The 22,884-nt window shown below is 39.2% G+C and overlaps 1 long non-coding RNA gene across 1 annotated transcript; it reads right to left on the bottom strand.

Annotated features, from left to right (window-relative positions):
* Nucleotides 1-223: 223 nt before the first annotated feature.
* LOC115526976 lies at nt 224-21,934 on the bottom strand. Its single transcript, XR_003972816.1, has 3 exons — nt 21,921-21,934; nt 17,557-17,561; nt 224-295 (listed from the first exon to the last, which is right to left on the bottom strand). It is a non-coding gene; the product is annotated as an uncharacterized LOC115526976 (long non-coding RNA).
* Between the last annotated feature and the right edge of the window lie 950 nt (nt 21,935-22,884).

Here is a 22,884-nt window from a genome sequence, read left to right as displayed (position 1 = left end):
CTTTTTGAGATCCCAATTTCAAATTCTTTGGGTAAATACCCAGAAGTGGGATTGCTAGATCATATGGTAGTTCTATTTTTATGGTTTTAAGGAACCTCTGTACTGTTTTCCGTAATGGATACCAAATTTCATTCCCGCCAATAGTGTACCAAGCTTCAATTTTCCATACCTGCACCAATATTCTTGTCTTTTTGATGATAGCCATTGTAGAGATAATATTTCGGGTGTGAGATAATATTTCACTGTTGTTTTGATTTGTGTTTTCCTGATGATTAGTGATATTGAACATCTTTTCCTTTGATGATCTTTATGTCTTCTTAGAAAAATGTGTATTCAGATTCTCTGCCTAATTTTTAATCAGGTTATTAGTATTTTGGCTATTGAATTGTATGAGTTCTTCATATCTTTGGATATTAACCCCTTATCTGATAAATTATTTGAAAATATTTTCTTCAATTCTGTTTTTTTCATTTTGTTGATTGTTTCTTTTGTTGTATAGAAGCTTTTAGTTTGATGAGTCTTACTTATTTATTTTTGCATTTGTTGCTTGTACTTTTGCTGTTATATCCAGGAAATTGCTGCTGACACCAATGTCAAGGGTTTTTTTTGTTTTTTTTTTTTCCTATGTTTTCTTTCAAGACTTTTACAGTTTCAGGTCTTAAATTTAATTCTTTAATTAAAAAAAGATTAATGTTTATTTTTGAGAGAGAGAGAGAGAGACAGAGTGAGAGAAGGAGAGGGTTAGAGAGAGAGGGAAACAAGTAATCCAAAGCAGGCTCCAGGCTCCGAGCTGTCAGCACAGAGCCCGACATGTGGCTCGAACCCATGAACCGCGAGATCATGACCTGAGCCAAAGTCTGACGCTTAACCGACTGAGCCACCCAGGTGCCCCTAAATCTTTATTTTATTTAGAGTTCATTTTTGCGTGTGGTGTAAGAGGGTTCACTTTTTATCTTCTGCATGCAGTTATCTAGTTTTCCAGCACCATTAATTGAAGAGACTATCCTTTCCCCATTGAGTATTCTTGGCTCCCTTATAAAATGTTAGTTGACCATATATTTTGTGGGTTTATAACTCGGTTCTTGATTCTGTTACATCCGGCTATGTGTCTATTTTTATGGCAGTGCCATACTGTTTTGATTACAATAGTTTTGTAGTATAATTTGAAACCAGGAAGTATTTTGCTTCCAATTTTGGTCTTTCCTTCTGAGAATTGCTTTGGCTACTCAGGGTCTTTTATGGTTTCATACAAATTTTAGGATTTTTTTTCTTTTTTTAATGTGTATGTAATTTTGAGGAGAGAGAGAGAGAGAGGGGGGGAGAGGGAGAGAGAAAGAGAGCACACGTGCAGTGTAAGGGCAGAAAGAGAATGGGAGACAGAGGATCCAAAGCAGGCAGCAGGCTCCAGGCTCCTCACTGATGGCAGAGACCCTGAAGCTGGGCTCAAACTCAGGAACTGTGAGATCATGACCTGAGCAGAAGTTGGATGCTTAACTTACTGAGTCACCCAGGCACCCCTAGGATTGTCTTTTTCTATTTCTGTGAAAAATTCCATGGGAGTTTTGATATGGATTGCATTGCATCTGTAGCTGGCTTTGAGTATGATGACATTGTAACAATATTATTTCTTTCAATCCCTGAACATGGGATGTTTTTCTCTTTATTAGTGTCTTATTCAATTTATTTCATCAAAGTCTTTTAGTTTTCAGTGTGCAGATCTTTTACCTCCTTTGTTAGATTTATTTTTGATACTGTTGCAAATGTTTTTTTTTCCCTTTATTTATATTCCAATATTTTGTTATTAGTCCTTTTCTCAAGTTTTAATTCTACCCCAGAATATATCTGTCTTTTCTCACTCCCAGAACTTTCAGGTAGTTTAAAAATTTTTTTTTCCCATCATTAGGTTACCTGTCTGGCTCAGTCAGTAGGGCATAAAACTCTTGTTCTTGGGGTTGGGAGTTCAAGCCCCACACTGGGTATAGAGATCACTTAAAAATAAAATCTTAAAACAATATTTCCATCATAATTCTCAGTTAATAGTTGTTATTTTTAGGATGATTGGTCCAGTAGAAGTGTATTGTGCCATACATATTAGAAGCAGAAAATATTTTAGTTTTTTGAGTTCTTCTATTAATTTCAACATTCTTTTATACTGGTTTCATCTAATTTCTTGTCCTACTAATGTATCATTGCAGACATATTATCTTTTAGCTATGATGTCAACTGTGTGTGTGGTTTCTCTAGGGTGACCTTGCGTTCTGGTCTGCCTATGACAGTCATATTTTATACTTGTCCTGACATAATTATCAGTAGTCCTTCCTTTCACTTCTAAAATTTTGTTTTTTAGTGATAAACTATATGGTTACCCCAGCCATGATTATAAAATGCTGCACATTGAAGACTCTACTACTTGAAATAGTTTGCAAATGGAAATTACTCATGCCAAGATTTAGCAGGTTACTTTGTGATACTATTTAGCAACAGATTGTTGTTCATTTCAAGTTAAGGTCTGATGAAATTGGAGTGACTTCCTAAGGACTTACTCCTAAGTGACTTCTTAGTGCTTGGTTATAGGGTTTTCTTTCTCCTCCAAGTTAATAAAGGGCATAGAGTGAATTTTCCCTTTGAATTATTTATTTGTAAATATTTTTAAATATAATTCTTGGGGAGGGGATAATTTTATTACCTCAGCTATATGTTTCCCATGCAGTAGAGGTGGATATTGTCCTAATGGTGATGTACACTTCACCATTTGTTTCTCCAGCCTTAAGTTTTTCTGATAAGTATTTTTATGTGTCACATAATCTTTTAACTTTAAAAGATACAGATTTACTGAAATTAATGTAATATTTTGTGTCAAACAAACTCAACTAAAAATCTTGAAATACAGATTTATACTGCCATATTGAAAATGGCTGTTTTCATTTATATTTTTATTATAAATGGAAATTGGAGCTTGAATTGGTTTACATTTAATTAGCTTTCAGGTTTATATAGTTTTCACTGCATGTATACTCCAAGCAATTAGATTTTGATATCAGATATATTTGGGTCAAAATCTCAGCTCTGCCAATTTGTAGCTAAGTAACTTTGGGTGTGTATCCCTCAAAGTTTCAGTCTCGCTCTTTCAAAAGATTATTGTGATAATTAAATACATTAAAATATGTGGCATCTATCACAGTACTTCTTACATAGTAAGTTTTAAGAAATGGGGACTATTATCAATGTATATGTTAATGGGTGTATAAAATATGGAATTCCTGGAATGTTTGTTCCAGATAACAACTTCTCAGAAGTCCCCAATGAGTATTCCTCGTCCTTAAAATAAAATGAAAATATAGCTCACTTAAAAGTAATTTATAATGGCAGAATGTTATGTATCCCAGGCCAGAATAAAAGGAATGAAATAATTTTAAGAGTCTAACACAGTTTTAGTTTTCTTTAGGAACTTCCCGACAGGTAGAAAGTGGAACATTTGTGCTTATGCACTGACATTAGGTATTCTAAGCAGGTACCATGGGAAAGGTTTAGTTATCAATGGGAACAGCCTGGTTAAAGACTTAATGCTGAAATTGTTATAACATCTACTGCTTATAATGAAAAATGGCATTTGTCCGAAGAGTTATTGTCAGACTTTGGAAGACATGGAATTTGCAAATGTCTCTCTGGGAAGATGATAAATTACAAAGAGAATTTAATATTTGTTTCATCCATTTCCCCAATCACCTGTCATTTCAGCTCATCATGCAATGTTGTTTGGTCAGCTTTGTAGGAAGTCAAGCACAGGCTGGCCAGAATACCTATTATATATAATGAGAATTTTGGTTTAATTATTAAAGTGTTTTATAAATCTTTAATAATAAAAACTATTAATCAAAACATTTTATCGGACCTAATTTTAAATTTAAAAAATTTTTTTAGTGTTTATTTACTTTTGAGAGTTGGGGGGGGGGCGGTGAACAGATAAGCCAAAACAGGCTCCAAGCTGTCAGTGCAAAGCCTGACGCAGGGCTTGAACTCATGAACCATAAAATCATGACCCGAGCTGAAGTCAGATGCTCAGCTGACTGAGCCACCTAGGCGTCCCTGACCTACTTTTAAAGACCAAAGCTTGAAAATCCAGTTAATCAGATTTGTGAGCTGAATAAAGCATTTAAAACAATAGTTTTATCTGCAAAATATATACTTTTGTTTTACTAGAAAATCTGAGAAAATCCACTAATAACCGACATTTGAGGAAAAAATGATGGTAGGCTCAAGTATGTATTAAGTAAAAAAACAAAACAAAACAAAACAAAAAACAACCTGTCAGTTGTTATTAGAAATAAAATACCCAAATTTGAATGTACATGGTAACAGCTATTTTCTAAAGAGATTTATACTGATTGATGTTGTTATTGTATCTGTCTTTTCTGTAAGTATTAAGCTAAAGTGTATGTTCATGTTTAAATATTTCTTCATCATTTGCTAATTACAGCATTGATTGTTCTGTATAAGAAAAAGTCACAGTGCCTAAAATGGTTTATAAAATAGTTTATAATTTGCAACAGTTATGAGAGTCAATAAGATGGCCTGACTAACCTCGGAAAAAAATTATTTTACTTATTTGAATGCTATAGCAATTAAGCCAGGTGAAACCAGCTGTTAACATATGTACTGCTTTCTCAGCGGAAGGTACCATATCTTTATGTTCTCGTGGTGGCTAAATAATGGCCTCTCAAATATGTCCATATCCTGATTCTCAGTATCTGTGGATAGTTATATTATATGCCAGTGTGATTAAGGATCTTGAGAAAGAGAGATTATCTGAGTGGGCATCATGTAATCACAGGGAGAAAGAAAATCATAGAGAAGATTGCAGGATTGAAATAGAGTTCAGAGATAGAATTTGGAAGATGTGACACTGGTGACTTTGAAGATGTGGGGGTGGGGGGCACAAACTAAGAAATGCAGCTAGTCTCTAGAGCTAGAAAAGGCAGGGAGATAGATACTCCTTCCAGCATGCTGATTTTTGACACTGATTCCATAACTGTAAAAGAATAAATCTGTTGCGCTATGCCACTGAGTTTGTAATAATTTTGCACAGTAGTAATTGGAAACGAATACAGAAAATAGTTCTACCTTTGGTACAGTTCTGGAGGTTGCATGCATGGTGGAGTCTGCACAGGCATATTCAGTACACCTAATGTATCAATTTAATGCATTTAATCCACCTTTGTTTCTTGAGTATACACTATAAAATCCAAGAAACACTTCTTGGTCTGGGGTGGGGGAATATTTATAAGATAAAGTTAGCAAGGGAATGAATTAAAATGCTGATAAGTGCCAGGAGTTAAGATAGAGGAGCATAGGGGGACCTTGAGATTGCTTTCTCCCTCAAACACAACCAGATAAATATCAAATCATTCTGAACGCGCAAGAAATCAATCTGAGGACTGAAAGAACAAACTGCACACCTGGAGGGAGAAGAGAGGCCACATTGTGGAAAGTAGGAGGTGCAGAGATGTGATTTGGGGGAGAAAAGAATCACAGGTGCCGCAAAGGTGAGAGAGACCTGGTTACAGAGCGGGGGGCAGGGGGAGAGAGAGAGAAATGCATAGGGGATTGTATGAGAGAAACACTTCCCCAGAATCATTGACAGGGAAAAATAGACTGGTAATTACAAGTTTTCACAAAGCAGCAAAGCTCAAAGTCTGAAGTTTTACAGGTCCGCACTATCACTGTGGTGGAGCCTACAGGGCATAGAGGTGCTCCTGTGGAGAAGGGCAGAGGCCTAGGAGCAGATAGGGTGGGCTGAGCATCCCCCGGATCATACAGGGAGAGACGGCTCCCCTCCTGGGAGTGCATGTGGGAGCGGTAGCACTGGCTCTCAGGGGACAAAATAGCTGGCAGGTGCCATTGATCTGCCCTGTTCATTAGCATAGGTGCAGAGGCAACTGCATGAGCTGGCTACCCTGGATGCTGGCTTTTTGCTGAGCTTTACTCCAAGCCCCTGTGTGGCATGCGACTGCCCTTCTGAGACAAAACCTCACCAGCCACAGTATGACCCTCTCCCAGAGGATTAGCACTGGTCCATGCTTTGCCAGGTCCCTAAAATTTGGAGTTTTGAAACCTAGCTGGTGTGCCTGAGATAAAACACAGGAGCACAGTGCCACCAGGTAAGCAGATGGCTTGGACACAGACAAGGTGAAGGGAGGGATCTGAGGGATGCTTGGGACACAGCAGGGGAGATTGTTCATTCTTTTGTTAGGGCCTTCCTAACAGCAGTGGGTGGAGCCACTCCCTTTTCCAAGGACAAGAGATGGGCTTATGCAGTTCCCCCCCACCCCCACCCATCAGCACAGACAGACTTCCGTGAGCAGGACAGTGCCCTCAGTGGAGGCTTACACCAAGCCCTGCCCTGCAGCACTCTGAAGGTGTTTTTATACTAGGGCAAGAGTGCCTGAGACACAGCAGTAGTGACCCATCCCTCAGAAGACCAGCACATAGCCCCAGCATGAACCAAGTCTACTAATCATAGAGTGCTGCAGCTATAGGGGAAATAGGATCTAGCCTCTTTTAATTTTTTTTCATGTCTATTTGTTTTTGAGAGACAGAGAGAGACAGAGCACAATCAGGTGAGGGGCAGAGAGAGAGGGAGACACAGAATCCAAAGCAGGCTCCAGGTTCTGAGCTGTCCACACAGAGCCTGACATGGGGCTTGAACTCAAGAACATGAGATCATGACCTGAGCCAAAGTCAGATGCTCAACTGACTGAGTCACCCAGGTGCCACAGATATAGCCTCTTTTAACAAGCAGGTCAAAACATAATTAAAAGTTGGCTCATACTGGGGTGCCTGGGTGGCTTAGTCAGTTGAGCATCCAACTCTTGATTTTAGCTCATGTCATGATTTCACAGTTTGTGAGTTCGAGCCCCACATTAGGCTCCATGCTGACAGTGCAGAGTCTGCTTTGTATTCTCACTCTTTCCTTCTGTCTCTTCCCTGCTCTTCCTCTCAAGATAAATAAATAAACTTAAAACAAACAAACAAACAAAAACTTGGTACACACTGGAAAACTCCAAACACTCTCTACTTCAGGCAAGGAGAAACTCTGCTCAGGATTGATCTGAGGGAAAGAGCAGCCAAAATGAACAGAAGACTACATTCTATAAACACTTCCAGAAGTGCCAGGCCCTGGACAGCGTAGAACCTTTTCTTAATATAGCCATTACTTTTTGGAACAGGAAATATAACACACACACACACACACACACACACACAAAGTGACATAGACAAATGACAAGATGGAGGAATTCACCCCAAAATAAAGAACAAGAAGAGATAATGGCCAGGGATTTAAGAAAAACAGGTATAAACAGAATTTAAAACAACAATCATAAGGATACTAGCTGGGCTATCGAAAAGCATAGAAGACACTAGAGAATGCATTACTGCAGAGATAAAAGAAGAAAAACTAGTCAGGCCAAAATAAAAAATGCTAGAACGCAAAGATACAAAACTGACTGAATGTAATCACAATGAGGATGATGAATAAGAAGAACAAATCAGTGATAAAGAAGATTAAAATTATGCAAAATAAGGTGAAAAGAAGAGAGAAAGAAAAGTATTGGATCACCAATGTAGACTTAATGATCTCAGTGACTCCATAAAGTATAATATCATTAATATCATAGGAGTCCCAGAAGAAGATGAGAGGAAAAAGGGGGCAGAAGGTTTACTTGAGCAAATTATAACTGAAAAATTCCCCAATCTGGGGAAGGAAACAGACATCAAAATTCAGGAGGTACAGACCACTCTCATCAAAATCAACAAAAGCAGGCCAACACCAGGACATATGGGAGTAATATTTGCAAAATAAATAAATAAGGAAAAAATCCTGAAAGCACCAAGGGAAAAGAAATCCCTAACCTAAAAAAGAAGACAAATAAGGTTAGCAACAGATCTGTCCACAGAAACCTGGCAGGCCAGAAAGGAGTGGCAGGACATATTCAACATGCTGAAATGGGAAAAAAAAAATGCAGCCCAGAATTCTTTATGCAGCAAGGCTGTCATTCAGAATAGGAGAGCTAAATAATTTCCCAGAAAAACAAAAACTAAAGTACTTTGAAACCACTAATCCATCCCTGCAAGAAAAATTAAAGAGGAGTCTGAGTGGGAAAGAAAGACCAAAAAGCAGCAAAGACAAGAAAGGAACAGAGAAAATCTCCAGAAACAACGACTTAACAAGTAATACAATGGCACTAAATTCATATCTATCAATAATCACTCTGATTGTAAATGGGCTAAATGCTCCAATAAAAAGACATAGGATATCAGAATGGATAAAAAACCAAGACCCATCTGTATGCTGCCTACAAGAGACTCATTTTAGACTTAAAAACACCTGAAGGTTAAATGTAAAGAGATGGAGAACCATCTATCGTGCTAATGGATGTCAAAAGAAAGTCTGAGTAGCCGTACTTATATCAGACAAACTAGGTTTCAAACCAACACCTGTATCAAGAGATGGAGAAGGGCACTATATCATAATAAAGGGGTCTAGCCAACAAGAAGATCTAACAATTGTAAATATTTATGCCCCAAACTTGAACAACACAAATATATAATATATAAATCAATTAATAACAAACATAAAGAAACTCATTGATAACAATTCAGTAATGGTGTACACTTATAACAATGGACAGATCATCTAAGCAGAAAATCAACAAGAAAATAATGGCTTTCAATGACACACTGGACCAGATGGACTTAACAGATCTATTCAGAGCATTTTATCCTAAAGCAGCAGAATACACATTCTTCTCTAGTGCACATGGAACAACATTCTCCAGAATAGATACTGGGTCACAAATCAGGACCTCAACAGGTACAAAAAGACTGAGATCATACCATGCATATTTTCAGGCCACAATGCTATGAAAGTGTAAGTCAACCACAAGAAAAAGTTTGGAAAGACCACAAACACATGGAGGTTAAATAACATGTTAAAGCATAAGAGACTCTTAAAATCTGAGACCAAACTGAGGGTTTGTTTGATGGGGGCTGGGAGGGAGGGGAGGGTGGGTGATGGGTATTGAGGAGGGCACCTTTTGGGATGAGCACTGGGTGTTATATGGAAACCAGTTTGACAATAAATTTCGTATTAAAAAAAATGAATGGGTTAATGATGAAATTAAAGAAGAAATTTAAAAATTCCATGGAAGCAAATGACAATGAAAACATGACAATGACAATGAAAACATGACAATTCCAAATCTGTGGGATTCAGCAAAAGTGGTCATAAGAGGGAAGTATATAGCAATACAGGCCTAACTCAGGAAGGAAGAGCAGTCTCAAATACACATCCTAACCTTACACCTAAAGGAGCTAGAAAAGGAACTGCAAATACAGACTACGAATAGCAGGGGAAGGGAAATAATAAAGATTAGAGCAGAGATAAATGATATAGAAACAAAACCAAAAAAACCCAGTAGAAAAGCTCAATGAAACCAGGAGCTGGTTCTTTGAAAGAATTCATAAAATTGACAAACCCTTAGCCAGACTTATCAAAAAGAAAAGATAAAGGAACCAAAAAAATAAAATAACAAATGAAAGAGGAGAGATCACAACCAACACCACAGGAACACAGACAATTATAAGAGAATATTATGAAAAATTATATGACAACAATTTGGTCAATCTGGAAGAAATGGATAAATTACTAGAAACCTACCAAAACTGACACAGGAAGAAATAAAAAAAAAAAATTGAGCAGATCCCTAACCAGCAAAGAAATTGAATCAGTAATCAAAAATCTCCTAACATTGGGTGCTTGGGTGGCTCAGTTGGTTGAATGACTGACTCTTGATTTCAGCTTAGGTCATGGTCCCAGGGTGACCTCAATCATGGGATTGAGCCTTACTTTGGGATCCACACTGGGTGTAGAGCCTGCTTGGTATTCTCTCTCTCTGCCCCGCTGCCTCACTCACTCATGGTGTCTCTCTCTCTCTCTAAAAAAATGAAAAAAATCTAACAAAATCCAGGACCATGTGGAGAGAATTTCCAGGCAAATTCTACCAAATATTTATTTATTTATTTTGAGAGAAAGGGAGAAAGAGACAGAGAGAGAGTGCACAAGCAGGGGAGGGGCAGAGAGAGAGAGAGAGAGAGAGAGAGAGAGAGAGAGAGAATCCCAAGCAGGCTCCACACTGTCAGCACAGAACCCAACATGGGGCTCAAACTCATGAACCTCAAGATCATGATCTGAGCCGAAATCAAGGGTTGGATGCTTAACCGACTGAGCTACCCAGGCAACCCTATCAAACCTTTAAAGAGGAGTTAATACCTAGCTTTCTCCAAGTGTTCCAAAAAAGACAGAAGTAGAAGGAAACTTCCAAACTCATTTTACGAGGCCAACATTACCTTGAATCGAAAACCAGACAAAAACCCCACTAAAAAAGGAGAATTACAGGCTGATATCCCTGATAAATATGGACACAAAAATTCTCAACAAGACACTAGTAAATCAGATCCAACAGTGCATTAAAAGAATTATTGACCATGATCAAGTAGGATTTATGATTGGGCTGCAGGGGTGTTTCAATATCTGCAATTCAATCAGTGTGATACACCAAATTAATAAAAAAAAGGATAAGAAAATATGATCCTCTCAATAGAAGCAGAAAAGCCGTTTGACAAAATACAGTGTCCATTCTTGATAAAAAAAAAAAAAACCTTAACAAAGTAAGGATAAAGAGGACATATGACAACATTATAAAGGCAATATTAAAAAAAAACAACCCACACTTAATATCATTCTTAAAGGGGAAAAACAAAGCTTTTCCACTCCTGTCAGGAATAAGACAGAGATGTTCATTCTCTGTCTTACCATTGTAATTTAACATAGTGCTGGAAGTCCTAGCATCCACAATCAGAAAACAAAAAGAAATAAAAGTCACCCAGGGACACCTGGGTGGCTCAGTTGGTTAAGCAGCTGACACCAGCTCAGGTCATGATCTCATGGTTTGTAAGTTCGAGCCCCACATCAGGCTCTGTGCTGACAGCTCAGAGCCTGGAGCCTTCTTCGGATTCTGTGTCTCCCTCTCTTTCTGCCACTCCACCGCTCACATTCTGTATCTCTTCTGAAAATTAATAAACATTAAAAATTTTTGAAAAAAGCAAGAAGTTGTCAAATCAACAAGGAAGAAGTCAAACTTACTATTCACATACAACATGATACTCCATAGAAAACCCAAAGACTCCACCAAAAAAAAATTGCGCGTACTGATACAGGAATTCAACAAAATCCTAGGATACAAAGTCAAAATGCAGAAATTCGTTGCATTTCTATACACCAGTAATGAAGCAGAACAAAGAGAAGTCAAGGAACCAATCCCATTTACAATTGCACCAAAAACCTTAAGATACCTCGGTATAAACCTAACCAAAGAGGTAAAAGATCTGTACACTGAAAACTATAGAAAGCTTACAAAAGAAATTGAAGATACAAAGAAATGGAAAACATTACATGCTCATGGATTGGAAGAACAAATACTATTAAAATGTCTATACTCCCCAAAGCAATTTACACATTTAATGGAATCCCTATCAAAATACCAACAGAATTTTTCACAGAACTAGAAAAAACAAGCCTAAAATTTATATGGAACTAGAAAACATGCCAAATAGCCACAGCAATCTTGAAAAAGAAAAGCAAACCTGGAGGCATAACAATTCTAGACTTCAAGGTATATTACAAAGCTGTAATCATCAAGACAGCATGGTACTGGCACAAAAACTGACACATAGATCAATAGAACAGAATGATAAACCAAGAAATGGATCCACAACTTATAGTCGACTAATCTTTGACAAACCAGGAAAGAATATCCAAAAACCATACAGAGAAAGACAGATACCATATATTTTCACTCTTATGTGGATCCTGAGAAACTTAACAGAAACCCATGGGGGAGGGGAAGGAAAAAAAAAAGAGGTTAGAGTGGGAGAGAGCCAAAGCATAAGAGACTCTTAAAAACAGAACAAACTGAGGGTTGATGGGGGGTGGGAGGGAGGGGAGAGTAGGTGATGGGCATTGAAGAGGGCATCTTTTGGAATGAGCACTGGGTGTTGTATGGAAACCAGTTTGACAATAAATTTCATATATTAAAAAAATAAAAATTAAAAAAATAAAAAAATTTTTAAAAGGCAGTCTCTTCTACAAATGATATTGGGAAAACTGGATGGTGACATGCAGAGGAATGAAACTAAACCACTTTCTCACACCATACAAAAAGATAAACTCAAAATGGATGAAAGATCTAAATGTGAGACAGGAAACCATCAAAATCCTAGAGGAGAACATAGGCAGCAACCTCTTTGACCTTGGCCACAGCAAGTTCTTACTTGGTATGTTTCTGGAGGCAAGGGAAACAAAAGCAAGAATGAACTATTGGGACCTCATCAAGATAAAAAGCAGATCTGCACAGTGAAGGAAACAGTCAAGAAAACTAAAAGTCAACCAATGGAATGGGAGAAGATATTTTCAAATGACATATCAGATAAAGGGTTAGTATCCAAAATCTATAAAGAACTTATCAAACTCAACACCCAAAAAATAATTCAGTGAAGAAATGAGCAAAAGATAGGGATAGACGAGACGTTTCCAAAGAAGACCTTCAGATGGCTAACAGACATGTGAAAAGAAGCTCAACATCACTCATCATCAGGGAAATAAATATGAAAACCACAATGAGATCCCACCTCACCCCTATCAGATGGCTAAAATTAACAACTCAGGAAACAACAGATGCAAAGAGGAACACTTTTGCATTGTTGGTCAGAATGCAAACTGGTACAGACACTCTGGAAAAAAAAAAAAGTTAAAATTGAACTACGCTCCAACAGAACTACCCTACCCTATATATACAATGGGATATTACTCAGCCACCAGAAAGGATGAAATCTTGCCATTTGCAACAACGTACATGAAACTACAGTGTATTATGCTAAGCAAAATAAGTTAATCAGAGAAAGACAAATATCATATGATTTCACTCATATGTGGAATTTAAGAAACTAAACAGGTGAACATAGGGGAATAGAAGGAAAAATAAAATAAGATAAAAACAGAGAGGGAGGCAAACCATAAGAGACTCAAATATAAAGAACAAACTAAGGTTTGATGGAGGGGGGGACTAGCTAGATGGGTGATGGGCATTAAGGAGGGTACCAGTTGTGATGAGCTCTGGGTGTTATATATTAAGTGATGAATCACTAAATTCTACTCCTGAAACCAATATTACATTATGTTTTCTTTTACATTATGTGTTAACGGACTAGAATTTAAATAAAAACTTGTAACAAACAAAAAAATGCAGGATGAAATGAGGTTCAAACTTCTTAGTACATCACTAAAAGCCTGAACAAAACTTAAAATCTAAACTTTGTTAACCACTTGCATAATTTTAAAAACAATTTCAGTTGTGTGATGATTTCAAATATCTAATTACTTTACATGAATATGGATAATGCAAAGCATTTCTTACAGTTTGCACTTAATCCACATCTGGTGCTCTATACAGACAGACTTCAGTAATCTCATTTTACTGTTCTAGTATATACCAAGGCCTCCCTTGTTTCTGACACTGTACTTGAATGTGTGTTGGCCTTTGCATGAATTTTGTGCTATCCCAGTGTCACAAATAATAAAATCTTTAAAGGATTCATTACTTTGGACAATAGCCAATTAATAATTTTGGCCCATAAAATGAGAATGTGTTAGACAAGTATTGCTAAATGAGTTTGATGTCATAAATATATCAAATTGATAGATTTTGAAACCTGTGGTTTTTCTTCATTAATCTGGTCTAGGATATGAAGTCTCAGAAATTGTGTTCACAGGAACTCTAACCCTCACCTTCAACAACACTTGCAAAGTTACTTTCAATTTAGTTCACATGTAACTTTTTTTAAAATTTTTTTTTTCAACGTTTATTTATTTTTTTTGGAACAGAGAGAGACAGAGCATGAACGGGGGAGGGGCAGAGAGAGAGGGAGACACAGAATCGGAAACAGGCTCCAGGCTCTGAGCCATCAGCCCAGAGCCCGACGCGGGGCTCGAACTCACGGACCGCGAGATCGTGACCTGGCTGAAGTCGGACGCTTAACCGACTGCGCCACCCAGGCGCCCCGCACATGTAACTTTTTAATATGCAAACAAGCAATGAATTTAAAGTACAATACATGTTGAAGTGAAACTTTTAGAAGTTTTTGGGTGGAACTAAATTTTTTATCTATAGTTAAAGTCAAGTTTTTCTATTTACATTTCTGTACTTTTTGAAGCAAGCAAAACTAAATAATCACAATAAACAAAACAAGTCCTAGAAACAAGGGAATTTTCCTGATGCTGTCAATATGGTAACAATCATGATTCATAATTAATGCTGATAATTTAATTTTTTAAATTGGTTTATATTTCTGAGATATTATGAGTAGAAGTTCCTGTTCAGTTTTAGAGGGGAGACAACTATAAGCTGACAGTTTTAAGAACTGTAAGTCATCATGAGCTGGGAAAAATGGCAAAGAAAACTAGTGTTAGGTGATTTATTTTAGGCACAATTTCTTATAGTTTGAAGATATCCTCTCCCCTTGTTCCTATTTCTATTCTGTTAATAGTAAGAGTTCCCTGTTCTTTTAAAGAATAAACAGAACATATGGTTAAGTTTTTATCACTGTAATAGTGGGAACTGTCAATTTCCCTCATTTTGTGTCTGTGTTATAAAAAGCAAGTATTACTATTTGGGGAGTATGTAGTCTTTAAGACAGTTGTTCACACTGAAGATATTTAACAGGGTGGGGACAATTATTTGAAGATATAATATTGCCCTTAGATTTTGCTGAATAAAAATAAAGGAAAAGTTCAATAATTCCACAACTTAACATGACTATTTTCAATGTGTGCTTTCTCTAAAAGATTTTCTGTACACAGGAGAGTATTTCCCACATTAAACACACACATACACACATACATATACACACACATATAAACACACAATTTTGTATACTGCTATATCTTCTGTAATACTATATCAAGAGCACATTTCCATGGTGCCACGTACTTTTCATTAATTATAATTTTACCAACATATAATATTTCACCTTGTGATATAAAGTTACTCAATTACTTTTTAAAAAAGATTTATTGAGATTCCCTGGCCTAACTCATTTTCTATCTCCTCCCTTTTATTCCACAGGCTTCAATGTAAACTCACAAACTATCATTAACAAAAGACTGTATTTTTAAATTCTGCCCTGCAAATTGAATCATTTTTCTCTAAGACAGCTCTTTCAGGTGGGGATTGTATTTTTTTCTCCCACATTCTGCCTGTGACATGTCCTAAAGATGGACTTGATACTGATAATTACCTCTTTCTGACTTTTTTTCTTCATTACAAAATCCCCACCCCTTAAAGGCATGTACCTTATACAGTTTAGGCTTGGTCACCACCAATCTTGTAGACACACCCATCTTCACTGGAAATTATAGCTTCTTGCTTGAGGTCTTCTTATCCTCTCCTCTTCTCTTCTCTTCTCTTCTCTTCTCTTCTCTTCTCTTCTCTTCTCCCTTCCCTTCCTTTCCCTTCCCTTCCCTTCCCTTCCCTTCCCTTCCCTTCCCTTCCCTTCCCTTCCCTTCCCTTCCCTTCCCTTCCCTTCCCTTCTCTTCTGTATGAACACACTTTGACATCCATACCAATTGTCTGTCTGGTCTTTGGACTCTTCCTCATTGTTCAGTAAAACTTTCATTTGCTTCCACCTTATTCTGTCACTTCCACGCTCATATCTTAGATCTTATCATTTTCAATATCTGTCTCTGAAATCTTAGTTTCAAACACCATATCCTGTTTCTCTAGTTCACTTATTCCAGCATGAACACTAGCAGATACGATCTTGTCAAGATCTAGTATCCATTGACCCAATGGCTTTCATTTTATGCCCAGTCCAGTTCTCCTATCCTCCCTCACTCTTCTTTAATTTATGAGCCAGTACATCAGTCACTCTAACACCTACATCCTCACCTATCTGAGTTCTTTCTCTCATTAAGAGAGTGTGATTAACACACTCAAATTTCGATTCCAGAACTGTAGTTATACCCAAATTTCTTAATACTCCACATTTTCACTTATGTGGAAGCTAAAAGGACGTAATTCACTCTTACCTTAGATTTAACATCACAGTGATCCAGACATCCTTCAGGAATATCTGTCCAGCCTAACACGTTTCCCTTGTAATGTTCTTTTTCACACTTGGAGACAATTGTGTCATATCTCATTCTGATTTCTCAAACCATCTTTTCCTCCACTTCTTCCCAGTGGCAATTTTTTATTTCACCAAACAAATACAAGCAATAAAGAGAATTTCTCCATCCTACTGCTAACTATCTGCATGGTGACAAAAGTTAGCTGCGTGGCATACATACTACTCAAAAGTATTCCTTTTGCCATTATTTCTTCTCTCTTTCAATTCACATTTCCCCCTCTTCACTGGATAATATACACCAAAATATTTAACTTTTTATATTATTCATCTTAAACATGTTTCCTTTAACTCACCCCACTCTCAAGGCTAATATGTGTCTCAGTTCCCCTTTACAGGAAAATTTCTTGAAATTTTTGTTTATATATCCAGTTTCTTCTAGCTTACTTTGCATAATCATATTTTTATCTTTGTCACTCCACCAAAACTAGTCTTATTAAAGCGACCAATTTTCTATTGTTAAATCCAGTTATTACTTCTGTGTTCTCATCTAACTTGGCCTCTCTTATCAATTGATCTTCTCCTTGAAATGTTTTCTTTACATGGATTCAGATTTACCACAGTCTCTAAGTTTTCTTCCCATTGCATGAGCCATTGCATATTGGTCTTATTTTCTGTACCCATATCCTCTTTCTAACCTTGAAATATTTAAGATTCTCAGAGCCTACCTGTCCTTACCTAGAGGGATCTCATTTAGCTTCATGTCTTAATATACCATGTACTGATTACCTCCAAATTGGTTTCTAGCCAAATATATGCTCTCCAAATAAGTATTTTCAGTTGTCTATTTGACACCTTTCTTAGAAATCTAATTGGTATCTCAGTATGTCAAAGGTAACTCTTGGTATTACTCCTCAAAAGAAAAATCTTCCCCTCTTCTAAATTTCCCATCTAAATACACTGTATTCAGTCCATCCATTTGCTTCTGCCAATATTCTAGGATTTGGCCTTAACTTCCCTTTTTCTTCTACTTCCTAAACCCATGCTTTCAGGAAGGTTTAGTTACAGTGTATGAGGCATCTCTCTCTTCTTTACTGCTATCACTCTGCTGGTCCAGGCCATCATGCCTGCACTAGCCTCTGACTGTTCATGCTGCTTTCATCCTACTGTTAACAGCCTTTTCTACACACAGCAACTCAAATTATCTTTTTCAAATGCACATTGGAGCATGTCATTCTCTCAATCAAAACATTGTAATTGCTTCTCCTCATATTGATACACAGTGTAAACTCCGTTTCCAGACCTACAAGATCTTACATGAGCTTTCTTGCAGCTGCCTCGGTAACCTCATCCCTACATTTTTTTTTTTTTCCCTTTTTCAGTATCCTTTAGCTAATCCTCCGGGTATTGTCACAAAATAGATTTATCATTCTACAGAGGTATTGTTCCTTTTTATCTTCCAAGGTTCTCCTCAAAAGTTGATTCCTCTAAAGACCTTTCCTCATTAACTTGCTTGAAATAGAATACTTCTGTCCCGATTTTGTTCACTGTGTCTCTCTAATTCTGCTCTACCTTCTACATAGCACTTACTCTCTGAAATCAGCTTACTTGTTTACTTGTTCCTCCCCCCACTCTAGTGGGAATTACGTGAAGCAGGACTCTTGTTTATCTTACTTAACGTTGTTCCCTAAATGCCTGTAACAGTGTTTATATTCAACAACTACCTGTTCAATAATAAATGAATGGTTGGTCAGGGTAAGGTTGCTGGGTTTTGGTTATTTATATTCTTAGTGCAGGGTTGTTTCTGATGGGCCACCTCAGGGTTACTTGGCTCTACATGGCAATCTCTTGTCCTCCTCCAGGGTTCTTCCTGCAGTTCCAAGCAGGTGAGGAATGTAGACAATAAATCTAATCAGATAAATAAATACATAATTATAACATGTGACAGATGTAATGACAGAGCAACAGGTAAATAACTGAATTTTAGCACAAAGTGGAAATATATGAATGAGCCAGACAAGAGAGGTTGGAGTATGTATTCCAAGCACACAGAACAGCATGTGGGAAGGCTCTTCCCTGATTCTCTGCTGGGACCCAGCCCATGGTTAGGATGGTGTTGGTGGGGAGGGTGTGGGAGTCCTGACCTCTCCACTGACTCCACTGACCAGCTTATCTTGAATATGAAATGGGGTGGAAGTGACAGGGAAAAAGGGAAAGGGCTTAAGTTTGGTGCCATTTCTGATCATGTTTAGGAAACTTAGTAATGAACGGTTGCCCCTCCACTCTGCTAGTCTTGTGACTTTGGGAAGACCCACTCACCTAGTGCAAACAGAAGGGTCTGTGGCTCATGTGATTCCTTGCACCACGGAACAGTCAGTAAGACCTCTTGAAGGATGATAGCAAGGTGATATCCCTCGGGTGCTCCCCAAAGAGCTGCTGTTTCACACCATTTTCTCAAGAACTGTATTCTGCCATCGAAGAGACCTGTAAGAATTTCCTTAAATCATGGAAAACATTTATAAATTCTTCAAATATCAATGTCTCACTATTTGTGTCATTAACATTTAAGTCTGAGGGAAGATAGAGTATTTTTTGCAAAAATAAAAGGAATGTGCACATTTAAACAATCTCCATTTCATGCTCTTCAAATACTGAAATAAATTTCACAAGTGATATTCTTACAATTTTAATAAAATTTATGTGTATGAAGGCAAAGTGAAAATTTGTATAACCTTATTGAGGTATCATTTATATACTATAAAATTTACAATTCAGTGTTTTTGTTAAGTTTATAGAGTTATTCAGTCACCACCCCAATACTATTTTAAAACATTTCCAGGGGCGCCTGGGTGGCGCAGTCGGTTAAGCGTCCGACTTCAGCCAGGTCACGATCTCGCGGTCCGTGAGTTCGAGCCCCGCGTCGGGCTCTGGGCTGATGGCTCAGAGCCTGGAGCCTGCTTCCGATTCTGTGTCTCCCTCTCTCTCTGCCCCTCCCCCGTTCATGCTCTGTCTCTCTCTGTCCCAAAAAATAAATAAATGTTGAAAAAAAAATTAAAAAAAAAAAAAAAAACATTTCCATCATCCCTCTCAAAAAATTCTCTCATGCCCATTTACAGTTAACCCTCACTCCCAACTTTGGTACTAGACAGCTTCAGTCTGCTTTCTGTCTTTATACATTTACCTAGAAAGAAGAAACTTAATAACATGATTCTGTATGTCCTGTGCCTCATCTCCAATTGTGGTTCAGTGACACTTGGGCAAGGTTCTGAGTACAAGATCATTGACTTCCCGTGTCACTCAGTTATTGGGGTTTTTAAAACTTTAGTGGGTGTCATAGGCAAATAATGCCCCCTCTTCCAAAGATGTCCACATTTTAATCTCTAGAACCCATAAATATGCTGTATTAGATGGCAAGGTAGAATTAGGTTACAGATGGAATTAAGGGTGTTAACCAGCTGTAATCACAAAATGTCCTTAAAAGTCAAGGAAGGTGGCAGGATAGTCATTGACAATGTGATATGACATAAAAAGACGCCACAGCTTACTCCAATGCTGCCCACACTAGAGCCTGCCCCTAGTCCCAATGCCTCACCACCTTTAGCACCACTGGCCTCTCTGGATGTGACCAGACCACTGGTCCTAACCCAATACACCTCTCCTGGAAGGAGACTAGAACATCAAGCCAGTGAAGACAGTCCCTCCCGGCAGCAACACTAGGGAGCCCTACAGATGTCACTGAGGGAAACTAGGGGACCCATCTTTCATGATCAGGTAGGCCAGATCTGAGGAGGCCACTGTGTTTTTGTGTACCAACCCTTTGCTGCTACAGACCTCCTAAATTTGAAGCACCACACTCCCTCCTTTATGGAGAAGCCCCAGGCTATGATTGAACTAATGCAGTCCAGAGTTCAAACCCATAAACCTACCTGGATGGGCTGCCACCAACTCCTCCTGAATGTCTTCGACACAGAGGAGTATTGCCAAATCACCCAGGGGCTCCAAAATGGTTAGAGGAGGGGGTGCCTGGGTGGCTCAGTCGGTTAAGCGGCCTACTTCGGCTCAGGTCATGATCTCATGGTCCGTGAGTTCGAGCCCCGTGTCGGGCTCTGTGCTAACAGCTCAGAGCCTGGAGCCTGTTTCGGATTCTGTGTCTCCCTCTCTCTGACCCTCCCCCGTTCATGCTCTGTCTCTTTCTGTCTCAAAAATAAATAAACGTTAAAAAAAATGTTTTTTTAAATGGTTAGAGGAGAATGCCCCGGCTGGGATACTAGACACCCAGGCTTCTGCTCAGGCTCACTTCCCTGGGGAGGACACCAAATGGGACCCAAATGTAGATAGGACCCAAGTGTAGATGGAGGGCTTGTGAGGACTGACCAGTATCTAGGAGCCCTTCTAAATGGCATGAAGGAAGGGGGGAAGAAAGGCCATAAATATGAGTAAAACTCAGAAATGTTCCAGGGACACATGGAGGGCCCCAGCCAGTTCTATGAGAGACCATGCGAGGCATTTCTTCTCCACACTCCTTTTGATCCAGAGGTGCCTGTTAACCCGCAGATGGCTAATGCGGCTTTTGTAGGTCAGGCCTAAGGGGACATCTTGCACAAGCTGCAAAAGCTAGAGGGTTTTGCCGACACGAATGCCAGTCAGCTGCTTCGAGTACCAACTCAGGTGTTTGTCAACTGTGACTAGGTGGCGTGGAGGAAGGAATGCCAGGAGATTCAGAAAAAGGAAGATGTGTTAGCTACTGCCTTGGTGGAGTGGTCAGAATGCTCCTGGAAAAGTGCCCCACAGGGATGGGCTGGGGCTGAAAAGGGGGACAGAGAGGACGAGAGTCTCACCCAGGACCAAAGTTAGGATGGAACCAATGTGCTTACTGTCATCAGGAGAGCCATTAGAAACATGAGTATCCCCTATGGCTGGGTAATCCTCAGCAGGGTCCTAAGCAGAAAGAAAGAGTCTATGTGGTCCAGGGCCAGTACCAACCAGCATTATGGACTCATGGGGCCCCTGAAGATGACTTTGTGGGGCTAACTGCCATGGAGGACTTTGAGGAGGAATAGAACATACCAGGCTCTATTTCATTAGGCCCCCAAGAGCCTATGGCCCTAATGAATGTGAGGGGCCTACCCACTGACTTTATGGTAGATACTGGGGTGGAACCCTCGGTGGTGACCCAACCCATGGGCTCCCTCTCACAGAGACAAATCACCATTGTGGGGACCATAGGCAATTTGACACACAGTCACTTCCTGCTGCCTTGGAGATGCAATTTAGGTAACCATGAAGTCATCCATGAATTCCTGTACCTCTCTGCCTGCCCTGTGACTTTAATGGGTCAGGACCTGCAGGATCAGATAAATTGCAACTCCCATGGACAAGCTGCTCTGACCCTATGGAAATCAGAAGCAAAGATTATGACTCTCATAATTCCCCAAGGGGAAGAATGGTGCCTCTACAGTCTCATGGAGGAGCCACAACAGGGACCTGAACTGGCCTTCAGAGTACCGAGGTGTGAGCTGAGGACAACCCACCAAGACTGGCCTGGAACATACCTCCAGTAATTGTAGAAACAAAGCCAGGGGGAGAGCCCATCTGCAAAAAACAATGTTTCATCCCTCATAAGGCAAAGATGGGGATACAGAAGTACCTGGAAAGACATCTAAAACACGGGATCATCCAACTCTGTTGGTCATCTTGGAACATGTCTCTCCTACCAGTCCAGAAGCCAGACACCAATGACTATCAGCCAGTCCAAGACCTGCACATAGTAAACAAGGTTGCTATCACCCTACACCCAGTTGTTCCAAACCCATACACTTTCTTGGGTCTTATCCATGCCAAAGCTGCCTTTTCCACATGACTAAATCTCAAGGATGTTTTCTTCTGTATCCACCTGGCCCCCTGGAGTGAACTGATCTTCATCTTTCAGTGGGAGAATCCTGAAAATGGTGACAGGGACTAGTTGACTTGGACCAGATTGCCTCAAGGGTTGAAAAACTCCCCAACAATTTTTGGCACTGCATTAGCCTCAGACCCAAGAGCCTTCCCAATGGATCAACATAGCTATGTCTTGCTTCAGTATGTAGATGGTTACTACTGGCTGGAAGGTCTCAGGAGGATTGCATGAAAGGAACTCACCGGCTCCTTACCCTCCTTTGGGAAACTGACTATAAGGTTTCAAGGGAAAAAAGGCCCAAATATGTCAAAAGAAAGTCAAGTAACTTGGCTTCCACCTCTCCTAGGGGCAATGCCAACTCGGCCTGGAGAGAAAAGAGGCTGTTTGTTTGATCCCAGGCCCATCTACCTGACATCAGTTTCAGTAGTTTCTTGGGGCCCTGGTTTCTGTAGAATCTGGAGACTTAACTTCTTTTTAGGTCTTGGCAAAACCCCTTGATGAGGGGAAGAGCAGGAACCTCTGTTATGGGAGCAAGGACAGCAAGGGGCCTTTGAAGAGATCAAACGGGCTCTCACCAATGCACGTGGCCTGGGGCTCCCAGACATGCCCAAGCCCTTCTTCTTGTACACTCATAAATGTACTCACATTGCAGTGGGAGTGCTAACCCAGATGTTGAGGTCATGGCATCACCTGGTGGCATATCTCTCCAAGCAGCTTGACTCTGTGGCCCGGGGCTGGCCACCCTATCT

Source organism: Lynx canadensis, chromosome D2 (assembly GCF_007474595.2).
Source record: "Lynx canadensis isolate LIC74 chromosome D2, mLynCan4.pri.v2, whole genome shotgun sequence".
NCBI lineage: Eukaryota > Metazoa > Chordata > Mammalia > Carnivora > Felidae > Lynx > Lynx canadensis.
Note: the sequence above shows the minus strand (reverse complement) of the source record. Positions and strands in the feature narration are given on the sequence as shown.